At 42.5% G+C, this 13,368-nt stretch overlaps 2 non-coding genes across 2 annotated transcripts; both read left to right on the top strand.

The window, feature by feature from the left end:
* The first annotated feature begins 11,949 nt into the window (after positions 1-11,949).
* LOC127337309 (small nucleolar RNA Z266) lies at positions 11,950-12,045 on the top strand. Its single transcript, XR_007873720.1, has one exon. It is a non-coding gene; the product is annotated as a small nucleolar RNA Z266 (small nucleolar RNA).
* Positions 12,046-12,167: 122 nt separating this feature from the next.
* On the top strand, positions 12,168-12,288 carry LOC127337283 (small nucleolar RNA snoR86). Its single transcript, XR_007873698.1, has one exon. It is a non-coding gene; the product is annotated as a small nucleolar RNA snoR86 (small nucleolar RNA).
* The last annotated feature ends 1,080 nt before the right edge of the window (positions 12,289-13,368 follow it).

Genomic DNA, 13,368 nt, shown 5'->3' with positions numbered 1-13,368 from the left:
ACAACCTCTAAGTTTACCTGACACTCTTGGTTTACTTATTCTGCTGATAACTAATTAAGATCTAAGACAATATCTTTTAGGAATTTCTTATATTTGTCTTTTAGGACAACCTCTAAGTTTACCTGACACTCTTGGCTTACTTATTCTGCTGATAACTAATTAAGATCTAAGACAATATTTACCATTCATTTAGTATTTCATTATCTTAAGCCTGATCTTCTCTTCTTAACTGCAAGCATGCTTTAAAATTCATATTCATATACCGTGAAAACTTCGACAGTCTTGTGCATCAACCCTGTGGTGGCAACAAATAAAGACTATAAACTAATTGAGCACACTCTTCTGTAAACTCTGACTTACCATATTCTAAACCATATTTGGAAGAACATGACCGATACTTTCTTGCAGATACCAGATCATATATGTATTTGCAACTGGTTCTTAATCTAAGCTATAGGTTTACGTCGCATCTGTACATCGGTCCCCATTTGGATTAATTAAACTGATCACTACCCTGCTTTTTCTTTATATCTTCCATTAGTGCATACTTTAAGATCAAAATTCTAATTTTCACAATTGTTTTTTTGGCTTCTTCACTTTCTTTAGTGCCCGATTTTAGAAGATATATTGTCCTGTTGTCATTGGCATTTTAACTTCATTTGTTCAATTTGTAAAATAATTCGTTCAGTGCACCTTTTATGCATTTGTTCGCAGACTTAAATTTTCTCAAGTATCCAGATATCTAACTTTTTTCATTTGTGTTAGGGTCCGATACCTTGGCGTGTGATATATGGGTTGGACTTAAACACCTAAAAGGGTTTTCTTTTGGTGGCTGCCAGTCTGTGTTTCTTTACTTGTGAGTATAGTAGAGGGTTACAAGTGTTCTCTTAGATTAATAGCATACATTTAGTATATGTGGGTTCCTTTTCAAATTCTTGCTCTTTCTTTTGTCAGCTCAATTTGAAATAGCTAAGAAAGTAAAAAATTGTGGATTGAGTGCAACGGTTTTCGCCATTCATGATCCTTAAAGTTACTTGTGGCTCTTCTTAAAAAGGTTTCTCGTAGTATATTTCACGATCGCTGTGGGCTTCTGTAGTCAAATGCTTTTATTAGTGGAAAAATATAGCGAATGATAAATTAAAACTATCCAATGCAATGAAATGTTGTTGTTCCGGTTTGCAATGTTGAACCTATCAAGACACTGAGTGATGATACACATAAGTTATACGGAATATAGATGAGCTCCACATGAAGTGCTTTGGATGGGGCAAACTTGGGGATTTAGAAGATCGGCTTTTCATCTATTACAATGTCTTTCTGTTTTTTTAAGTAGTCATAACTTGAGAATTTTTGTTGTCATAGTAATGTTGGAATGATAAGCTTCTTGTGGAGTCGGAGGAAGCGGCTGCTGTGACTGCTGGTTGTGGACGCGAGGAGTCGGTCATAGAGCTAGAGACCAGATGAAAAGTTGGGATTTTGGATCAGTGTCTTTGAGTTATGAATGTTGATGTTAAGAGATGACCTTTATTCTGAACCACGGCGATGATTAGAGTCATGTTCCATGGATAGCAAGAATACATGATTAGTAGTCAGTAAGATGTTGTCAATTGCAAGGTGGCACTTTTTTCACCATTTATGTTGGCACTGTGTCCTACACCTGCAGTTTTAGTATACCAGTCTTGCGACATTCCTTGGATATTGGATAGAAATGGAACTAGACAGGGACTATGTCTGCAAGTTATATGGTGATATATCATTCAAGTGAACCAAGTACTACAACTATGCCATGTACAAATTACTTACTCCGCATGGATTTGGTCAACAATTATCTAGCTGCATGCCGCAAAGATCCAATAGAGCACAGGAAAACATCACACCACTTATCGCGGCACCGCTCTATCAGCTCTACCATGAATACTTAACCAATTTTTACACTTTAATTGTCATCCTGGCGCGGCGTGCCGCCGCGCCTTTCCTTGCTAGTATATATAATTGCTTGAAAATACAAATTCAGACAGCAATGTGTTGAGCTCACAGCACCAAGTAAAACAGTAGCAAGAGGACGAGAGCACCACTGCTAGCATGAACGCCAACCCCGTGACTCGGAATCCTCTGCGGCATGGCGCACTCCTCGCCGTTGAAGAACACCTTGGTCGGGAACCTGTCGCGGGGCGAACCACGTCGACGTCACCATGTGACGTCTTCTTGGTGAAGGAGAGCACAGACTGCTGCTTCTCGGGCACGGGGTAGTCCACGCTGCTCACGTTGGTCTCCCCGATGAGGAAGTCGAAGCCCTCCCCGCCGCGCATGAAGATGGTGCCGTCCCCGGCGGCGGTGGCGTTGAAGGAGTAGGCCTGCTGAACCCGTCGTAGACCCGGTTGTCCAGGACCACGGAGGCGAACCAGTCCCGCATGTCCGAGTCCTCCCAGTTGAATTCATCCGTGCGCTCCACCCGCCGGCGGCATCCGTGGCGAGGTGCCAGTATGTCGCCGCAGGGTAGCGGGTCCGGCGGCGCGCCCAGCTCCTTGTCGTGCGCCCACTTTGTGCCCATATTTTTAGGGAATACTCTAGAGTAGAGCCACTTTAAGGAAATCTAATACTATGTTGGTCCTAAATTAAGGATGCCCAACATTATAAAAATGTAAAAGCCCTACTCTTATAGTCAAACGTGTGTCCATTAAATAAACAACATGTTGCACTTACATTTACATTAAGGTTATCAAACGATTCAAATCTAATTGTAAATAAATTATCATTTAGTTTAATGTTTCCCATTAAAAGAATAAATTGTTTTCAAAAAATATATTTAAATAACAAAGAATAATAATTTCAACCATATATATCTTATAGGTTTTTTCGTTTTTCCCTTGTGACTTAGTGTTCCATTGGAGAATCATTCCCCCCCCCCCCCCCCCAATTTCACCATTTGATTGAGTGTTTGTTTGATCGACCACGTTCACAATCAAGCGATCTTTGAATGAAAATGAAAATTCTGTGATTCGGCCTTTACCAACACTTGGAAGTGAGAAACTCATATGTATCTAATGAAGTAAAAAAAATATGTTGGTTAGAAATTCATATATTGTATGGTATAAATGAAGTGTGACAATAATAGCTTGAGAGATGATTTCCTAGGTACGAATGGGATGGTAGCCCACCAGATGGATGAATGGGTTGAGTCTGTGGTGGTGTGCGGACCTCTGTATAATCTAGTTTCAGTTTTTTTTTTGCTCTTCTTATTTTCTTATTGTTTGCTTTGGCTGTACAGATTGTAGTTCATCTGGGCCTCTTTGGGAGGAAATCCAACAGAGTGTATTGTGTAAAATTGCAAAAGTTTGCAGATGCCTACATATGTTGAATGCACGGGCTGTTTTGCTGGATCTTTGTTCTTGTTTCAGAAAGTACAAATGGAATTGTTTGAGTAATTTCATCGATCCACCACGTTCACAATCAAGCGATCCTTGAATGAAAATGAAATATAATTTCTATGGTTCGGCCTTTACCAACACTTGAAAGTGAGAAACTCATTTGTATCTAATGAAGTAAGAAAAATACTATGTTGGTTACAAGTTTAGAGTCCAATGTGTTAAGCTGATGACACCAGCAAATAAAACAACGACAGCAAGAGGAGGAGAGCAGCACGGCTAGCGCGAGCGCCAATCCCGCCGTGACTCGGAATCCTGTTTGGCATGGCGCACTCCTCGCCGTTGAAGAACACCTTGGTGGGGAACCCGTCGCGGCGAGCACGTCGACGTCGGCGGCGACGTCTTCTTGGTGAAGGAGAGCACGGACTGCTGCTTCCCGGGCACGGGGTAGTCGACGCCGCTCATGTTGCTCTCCCCGATGAGGACGTCGAAGCCTTCCCTGCCGCGCATGAAGATGGTGCCGTCCCGGCGGCGGTGGCGTTGAAGGAGTATGCCTGCTCGAAGCCGCCGTAGACCTTGTCGTCGAGGACCACGGAGGCGAACCAGTCCCGCATGTCGGAGTCCTCCCAGTTGAAGAGCGTGATGCGCGCGCTCCACCCGCCGGCGGCGTCCGTGGCGAGGTGCCAGTTCACGCTGACGCCGCACATGTCGCCGCAGGGCCGCGGGTCCGGCGGCGCGCCCAGCTCTTTGTCGTGCGCCCACTTGAGCGCCTCCTTGTCCCGCATCTCCAACGGCATCAGCAGCGCGTACCGTACGGCGGCAGGAGCAAGGGACTCGTCGCACGTGTTTCGGGGGAGCACCGAGTGGATTTATAGGTTCCGTTTCGTTTTTCTTTTTTGTTGGGTTGCTGGATCCCTCCCCGCCCACGTGCCATGAACGAAAGGAAGGAGGTCACTTGGGGCGCTGGTCGACGGGAAAAGGTGCTTCGGCTGCCGGTGGCCGCCCCTTGCTGATTTCTCGTCTTGAGCCGGTCCGGCTGAACGCAGCAAAGGTCGCAAACGGATTGCCGGTTGACTCGCTTGGCGACCGCAACGTCTCCTGCAAAACAAACTGATCCATGTTTTGCACTCTGGCCGTTAAATCCACCCCCGGTTGTTTCAGTTCGCGTCCCACTTAGAAAAATCATTCAAAATTCAAAAAAGTTCAAAATTCAAAATTTATTTGAAATTTGGTAATCATTCAAATTTTGACGAAACTATCGTTCAAAACTCAAAATTCTCTTGAAATTCAAAATTCGTTCAAAATTCATAAAATCATTCAAATTTCGAAATTTGTTTAAATTTTAAGATGATCGTAATTTTGAAATTCGTTCAGATTTCGAATATGAACATCTTTCATTTTGAACATTTTTCAAACTTGAACATTTTCAAATTTGAAAAATTCAAAAAATATTTTTAAACAAAAATTAAGATGAGAAAAAGAAGCACAGAAATAGAAAAGTAAAACAGAAAAGAGAAGCAAAAAAACCAACAGAAAACTAAAAAATGAAGAAACCAACAACAAACGAAAAACCTGAATGAAAAACCAAAGGCACGAGATATATGGGTCAGGGCCATACCCCGTAGAGGGTGTGCGGTGATGGCTATACACCGACCAGATCCGTCCTAACAAACGCTTAATGCACGCGCTGGGGAGGCATCGCCTGAAGTGTCGGTCCGGGTAGGCCGGCCCAACTACTCTTTGGTCGCGTTCTTTCCCGTTTGCTTTCTCGTGTTTAGCTTGATTGTTTTCTTTTTGTTAAATTTAAATATTTTGTGAAAATATACAATGTTCAGATTTGAAAAATGTTTTAGATTTTTGTAATTTTTTTAGATGTTTAAGGTCATACCTAAATAAATATTCACACGTTAAAATTGTTCAGATTTGTAAATATTTAAATTTGAAAAATATACAAGTTTAAAAATTGTTCTAGTTTGAAAATATTCAAATTTTAAAATAATCAATCCCAACTCCAGCATTGCCGGCTGACCGCTCCTTGGTTGACTCGCTCGTTCACGAATTAAATCAATCCCTGCAAAACAAACAAACTCATCCATGTTTTGCACTCTGGCCGTTAAATCCAGTCCATGCATGCAAATCAAACGACGCCCTTTTCTCTCCCCTTTTTCCGGGTCCCACCGCCAGCCAGCCAGCCTGGATTGCGTACGCGTGCTGCTGCTACTAGTTTGCAATGGATTTTCTTCGCTCAGCTCACCACCTAGTAATTATTTCTTACAAACCCAACTTAGCTACACAACACTCCATCCATCGATTGCATGATCCCGGCCTAGCTCGTGTACGAATCTTCTCTTCTCTACTAGGCAATCGCTAATTAACCATCCACAGCTTCCTCAACGTACAGTAGCACTTCAAACCTTTGGCACACGGACTTGTCCTATTTTCCTGCACATAGACGTCGTCACAACACAGATCAAATTAACCACAACAACAAAACTGCATGCACAGCTCCACCTCGTGACCAGGATTCGTTTCAAAATACACACATAATTAAATCCAGCTCCATAAATATGCGTGAGCTCCTCCTGGATGAGGTGCGAGAAGTACAAGGGCGACGGCACCGCATCATGATCAACATGAGCTGATGGCTATGGCGCGTAGTAGCCCAGTGCCGGGGACATCTCCAGAGGCGGGGCAGGAGCAGCGGACGGCAGAGGAGCCCCGTAGGCCAGTGCTGCACTAGGACGGAAGGTAGGCGCCGTAGTGGGCCCTAGGCCCTAGGATGCAAAGACAACTTTGCTTTCGCATGCCATGATCATAACCTAGCTCCTCTTATGCTAGATCCCAATGGATAGAGGGACGATAAGAGGCAAAGTTATCTGATGTTTTCAAGGCCCACATCATAAGGCCAAAGTAGACATTGATGGTTTCGCAGGTCAACACAATGCCCACGTCAATGAAAATACAGGTATGACTCATTAATGGTGCTACAAGTAGAAACAATAGCTAGATCGCATAAACTAGCTCCAACACCCAGGATTGCCAAGGGTGATGCATGATATATACAACATCGATTCACATATATCAATCCCCAATGATGATCGTGATTAAAATCTTTTACATAGCTCGAGATTTAATATGCAGAATTTCATAGGTCAAAGTTAAAGTCGAACCAAGGACGGTAGTTTAAGGTCGAAATTTTTATTTGTATCATCTTATCTACCATAGCATTGCAATGTATTTGGAGAGCACCATTAGTCCATAAGTAATATGCACTTCTAGTCTAGTTTAAAATTTCTAGAACTTACATTAGCAAATGGAGAAGGGTTTTTTTGGATGATATTCAAATAATCTTTGGAATTCCCAAAAAATGTCACCCCTAAATTTCATCGCTGACTTCATCTCGCATGTCATCTCATCACTCTTTGTTTCTTTGGCATGGGCGGACTCGGGGTGTAGTTGTTGATATTGGGGAGTTGAGTCGGTTTTTTGTGTTACTGAGGTAGTGTGTGAATAGAAGAACATATATTTGTTGATGATGCCGAGCACTTGACGGAGGATTCAACGCATGCAACCAATGACTGGAAACAAAGAGATTTCCCCTACAGATCGGACACCGATCAACTAAGAACCTAGTTCAAATATCCTCGAGGAGTCTGATCAAGGATATATATATATGGGCTGTAAGGCTATGGTGCCGCTCGTCTCGTGTCATTGTACATGCTAGGTTGATCGTCGAAGTCGTTGGGCCCGGGTTCAACGATGATTTTGTGAGTAGAGTACACCGGAGAAGGGCGGGTATCTACGTGGAACCATCAGTGTTAGCAAAAATGATTCTCCTCCTTGCTTTCATGAAATCGTCGGCTCACCGAAGTGGGAGCACATCGACTGTGGTGTTCAATCCATGTTCTCTCAAATTTGTTTAGTTGCCCCTCCCCGACTCGGGAAAAAGAGTTTGTTTATCGGCATGCAAAAAGGAGTTTGTTTATTCAAATAGGTTGATCAAATGTGTAATTGCTTGTATCATTGCCCTAGTACGTGCATGCATCTAGTAAAATAAATCGCCATGTTGATTTATTTTCCTCTTCTTCAGATATTGGAGTAGCAACGGAATATGCCTATGCATGCCGTATTAGTAATAGGAGTTGACGTGAGTAGGCAAAGCGTCCAGGTATGGAGGGAGTAGCCTGAACCATGTTGCCAATGAAGTAGTACTACATGTATTATAGGGTCTCATTTGCAACCATGAGAAAAGGCAAGCAGATAGTTATTGACGGCGTAGAAATCGTGGATTTAATACGTCGCATAGAGATACTCCCGATTTACTACTTGGTAATCTGCGTATGTATTGTCAATAAATGTGTTGGCCCTTAAAATTGTGATACGATCGATGCCGTGATATGTGAGCCAACGAATTTAATAGGCTGATTAGGCTGCTTTGTGAGTCAACAATTCCTATTGATTTTTACGGAGTCTGTAAAATAGGAATGCTGATTGGCAGTAAAAATGGGAGGCAATTAACGTGGGAAGACTGAACGAACGCATGACCTTTCTCCTATCGATCTCTCCCACTCAACCGCCCGCCGCCGCTCGGTGCTGCTCCCCGCCGATAACCCCGCCTCGCAGTTCACCGGCCGGCCGGCCACCCCGCCACACCCACGCGATTCCCTCGCCACCAGACACGCCCACCCACCCAATCCCGTCTGTCGCCTGATTCCCTAGAGGCCGGCGTCGAGAACCTCCGCCCATACGGAGCGCATGGAGTTGAGCGCCCCCGCCACGCCGCAGGTCACAACCCCACTCGCCGCCATGGCGCCCCCCCCGTCTACCTGGGCTCCCGGCGCCCTCCGCCTCCCTGCCTTGGGCGACGGCCTAAAACAGCAGCAGCGGCCGGCGCTGGAGGGCCTCCTCCACGGCGTCCACGCGTCCCGCCACCGCGGAGCTCGCAGCAGGGAGGCAAGGGGGAATAGATGGTGGTCGCTCTCCTGGCCGCTGGTGACCTCCTGGACGACATCCCCGAATTGTGGCCGCCGACCGGGCCCCGACGTACTGCTGCCGGGGACCACTCTGTTCCCGCTGCCGTCGGCCACCTCCCCAACCTGCAGCTGCCTGGTGAGGCTCCTCTCCTCCTTCTCCTTCATGCTCGTATTATTCCTTGTAAATTTCGTTTATTTCTATATACCATGTTGATGAACTCCACTGGACACTGCTAAGTGCTAACAGCGATGCAACACGATGTCAGAGATCTCTATGACAAAGTTTGGAGATGCGTACACTATGACAAAGATCTCTATTTTCTATAACCGTTGCTGCATTACCATGCATCTCTAAACTATGATGTAGATACTTGATCTAATTCCCTTTCTCGTGTACATTCTTCTCAACCTCACATCTCCTTTGTTTACTATGACACAAATTAAAATCAGATGCAGATGGTAGGTAGTACAGAACAACCAACTATTTTACATGTTTGGTGTCTCAATAGCTACTTTGCACAAGTGTAACCACTCTGATTTTGTGAAGTTTGTCCGCTGCTACTGCTGCACCATGAGAGTAAATCCGAACTGGCGCCACGTGTTCTTTATGAGTTAACCATAATCAATAGCACCACATAAAGCTAAACTAAGGCTTCAGTTTCACATTATTATTTAAGTTGTTGACCTTGACAATGCTTAATAAAATTGGCTGCTACTTATGATATATTTTTGTCATACCCCCTCTCAATAAATACTGACCTTCTCGCTCTCATGTGCAGAAAAGAGGGACAATACACTCAAGAGGAGGTACAGAAGAGAAATCTCAGGGATGAACTTGAGGAGCGTGAACGCAAGAAATTCTCACCCAAGGATATTTCCTATGTTTGTAATACCTCTGGGTCCATATATGCGCTTTCTCCCTTGTTCGTAGATATTGTGCTTCCCATAGCCATAACTGCTCTTCCGTGATGTTTGTCTTTTGTGGTTGCCTTGTACCTTTGACTTGTAATTGATAAATGAAACCTCTTTTTCTTGCAGACTAGAGGGACTGGCGAATTTTTTTAGGCCTGCTTATAGAAGGCCCTGCTACACCAAAATTTGCTTAGTGCTTGTTTATGTTCAAGGCAACATGAGCATTTACTATGTTGGCAATCACAGTTTTAAACGGGACGAGGATAAGATAGTTCCACGAGAAATTGATGCAGATGACTCTGATGTGGAGGCCGGCCAGAAGTGATGATTGAAGGTCTATTTACTTCTTGCTCAGTAATTAATAAGCCATACTTCTGCAAAATGTTGATGAGACTTTACTCGCTGTTGCATGGATGAGATTAACTGCTACATCTACTAACTACACCAATAAATTGCATCGTGGGTTTGTACTGAAACTGTTCTTTCTGTGCTATGTACCAGAAACTTTGGTATTGGGTAACATATTAATACACTCCCAAGCATGCTTAGTTCATTATAGTCGGGATGTGTTTATAGCAAATTGTAAAACAACCAAAAGAATGGTGCACCAAGTGTCTTGAATTATTGTTGAGGGTCTTGAATTATTTTGGTACACGACTGTTTATTTGGGCATGTTTTAGTTGAACTGATTATCTCAGTTTATTCTAGTTCTTACTCATCAAATTGCAAATTCCATGCAACAATGACGATGGTAACATTGGGGCTCTAATCGTAGAGCTCAAAAGGATTAAAAGAGAAAGACCTCAGAATATGCTTAGAAATATTTGTGTTTTCTTCTCTCTTTTATCATTTGGAGGTGCCTTATTTTCCTTAGCTTTAAATATTAATGTTAAGTTCTTCGTCCATATGTTTTCCGCGGGCACGTTTGAAGCAGAAGAAGAGGCCAAGATGAAGGAGGCTAAGCTGATACGGGAAACCCGCTTATCAGTATGAATAACTCCACCTCCTTCAATGTGAAGAGAAGGTTAAGCCATTGACGTTTTTCTGTATTATATGCCTTTTTTCGAAGAATGTTCACATGCTTTATTGTGAGCTTAATATTATTCTTTGTATGTTTCCTTTGCATGTGGGATTATGATGTTGTATTCAAGAACTAGGCTCGTGGAGAGACCAAGACACCAAAACGGTTCATCAACGGCACCATCAGTAGTGATATCCACCGCAAGTTTCTGCGGTCAAGGTCTCACCTGAAGATGGCCACTTCCTGCATCTTTCTCAGGTTTGCTTTACTATATGTCCATCCCTTGCTATTATGACGGCTATGTACATGTATTTTAATTGTGTCTTATGTTATCTAGTCATTGAGATGTTCTGTTTCTCTCGGTAGGGCTCCCTTGCCGGGGCCAAGAAGGACGGCAAGGTGACCACAAAGGCACTGTTGCTGACGCTGCCACACAGGGAACTCTCGCATTTTAGCCTCCTGGCATCCTGGATGGAGAAGTATGCACCTTTCTCTCTTTCTCCCACCTCCCTAACATGGTTGGCTCGGATATGCATCAACCAAAATTTGCGTAGGTCTTGTTGTTCAAATTTAGATCCTCTATCTTCTAAGGATTGCTCCATCTTATTTCTTCCTTTTGTAGTTAATGATGATTTCGTTCAAAATTGTTGTGCCCATCCTATACCAGAATATGTTCAATTATTTTTTGTGTGTTCTCTGCTTGGTTGGATTTATTTTTCCAGGTTTCATTTTTAGAATTTTATATGAACCACATTGTGTATTTTTGGAATTTCTCAGCTCCTTCACGTTGTTGTGCAGTTCGTCTAGTCCTTTTGCCGCCAGCCAGGGGCCATGTTTCTCGGGTGGTGTCACAGGTTGTTGCAGCCGAGGGGTTCTGTGTCATTCTTAATCCCTATGCATTGTCTGCAGCTGAGTGTTCCCTCCATTACATGTTTTTGCTCCGAGCAAAGATCTCATTATTTTAAATCTTTTGTTTTGTAGCGTTTAATCTACCTTTTAGTAGTAGCAACAACTACGCAGAGTAGGCTGATCCTCTGGATGGTGGCGACCTCAGTATAGCTCTTGCTGGTGCTGAATACCACGGCACCACCACAACCTAAGGCTCCCTGTCGCGGCCTAAATGAAGTATAATGGCTGCTAATATAAAGAGTTATAAATTATAGGTCCGTTGCAAGTGTGGTTCTCTTGCATTATTGATGGTAGATATATTTAGGTAACAAATTCTATGTCTACTCGGGATTTGCATGATTTCATTCATAGATAGTATGCTTGGTACCCATTACACGGTGAAATAGTTGAGATAAGAAATGGATGTGTCACAAGTTAGGATCTCTCACTGCTAAATTGATTGGTGCATATTATTAGGTATTGCATGTACTGTTACAAATAAGGATGGTCTCGAGGCTGGATATATTTTGTTTTGAGGTCTTCAACTAGTTAAATTGACTAAACCTAAACCCCTGTCTTCTCTCTGATTTTCACATGGAAGTGAAACTATAATTTATTCAAACATGCATACACACTAGGTATCTCAGTATACGGATTAGTATTGGTAACCTGCTTGTTTGACATGTTTGGATGCTTGGTATGTTTTTTTTCCGCCATTATGTTGAGATTTCACACCTGTTGGGAACGAGCGGTACAATTTTTTGCGTCTTTGTTGTGTTTATGGGCAGTGGAGTGGTGGGAATGAGGATTCACTTAGTTGTGCGAAGTCACCTTCTGAGCTAAACTTGAACTTTTTGAGGCATTAATTCTTTCTAACCTACAAAACTTACTAGCTGGCATTAGAACACAAACTTTTGGGTGCTTTTTTTTAACTCATACATTATGTCTAATGCTTGGAGTCGTTCAAACTTGGTTTGGAAAGTTTTGGGAACATATCGCCAAATTGCAGAGCAAAGAGGCTTGATAAAGTAGGGAATTTTTTTGCGTTGAAGAGAAGCAATTATTAATGCAGTTCTCCGTGCTGCTCAGACTTACTCTACTGCAACGAACTCGAACAATCCGCAAGATATACACTCCATTTATACATTTACGTACTGTAATGCAAATCTGTATTTAGGAATGGCTCTTTCTTTGTAGGAGTAACTAATAATGTAGGACATCTGCCACTACTGTAAAAACCATACCATCTTCTACCACTACTGTAATGCAAATCTGTATTTAGGAATGATACAATTATTGTGGAATAATAAAAATAATCAATGAAGAATCAATTGGTTTCATTACTTAACTGGGCATGCTTCAACATGCGGACTTAGAAAACATTGTGTTATTAGATTGTAAATTTTGCGGTAATGCTTTAATGTGGACTTGGGTTTTACTAGCTTTAACATATACCACATACAGCTAAAATGAGATGATTTCATCTAATTCATGTGCTTATATATGCATTTATGTTATCTTCGGAATGGGTTACTCTTGGATGAAGTTTGTGTGTTGGTAGCATGGGAACTAATTTCTGATGCAAATTTTAGGTAGAATACATTAGCATCTCCTTTGGTTAGAAAATGAACTGGAAGATGTTGATGATTATCTACTGGCGGCGGTGTAATATTATACAAAATCATATAATGATTGTTTTTTCATCATTAAAACCCTAGAAACTAAAACAGTCGTTGCTTATGCGAGTGTCCCATTAATTCTTCAGAAATTCAATTTCCTAAAGGTATGGATGTATGGTTGATGCTAATTGTTTGTGGTGTACATACTACCATGAAGGCGTTAACTTTAGAAGTAGGAATTCAAATTCCTCATGAGTCATGCTTATGTTGATGTCTGGTTGCTCATGTTGTCTATATTTGTTATTTTTGGTTCACAACTCGTGACATACTGAGGAAGACCTAAAATTTGTCCACTCCGATAATTTTTTCCCACTCTATTCTTAGTAGCAGGTTTAACTTGCATTGTAGCCTTTGTTTGATTTTTTTTGCGGGTAAACCTTTGTTTGATTATTAACTAAGTGACCACTCTCGTGGGCACTTTGGAAGTGGCAACTGGCAAGGGAGTACTTTTATGATTCCGACTAGATAGGGTAGTGAGAGGTTGCATGTCAAGTTCCTAGCTGTAATGCACGAGGCTATGAGTGATCAAC

The sequence above is a fragment of the Lolium perenne genome, chromosome 2 (assembly GCF_019359855.2).
Source record: "Lolium perenne isolate Kyuss_39 chromosome 2, Kyuss_2.0, whole genome shotgun sequence".
In the NCBI taxonomy this organism is placed as follows: Eukaryota; Viridiplantae; Streptophyta; class Magnoliopsida; order Poales; family Poaceae; genus Lolium; species Lolium perenne.
Note: the sequence above shows the minus strand (reverse complement) of the source record. Positions and strands in the feature narration are given on the sequence as shown.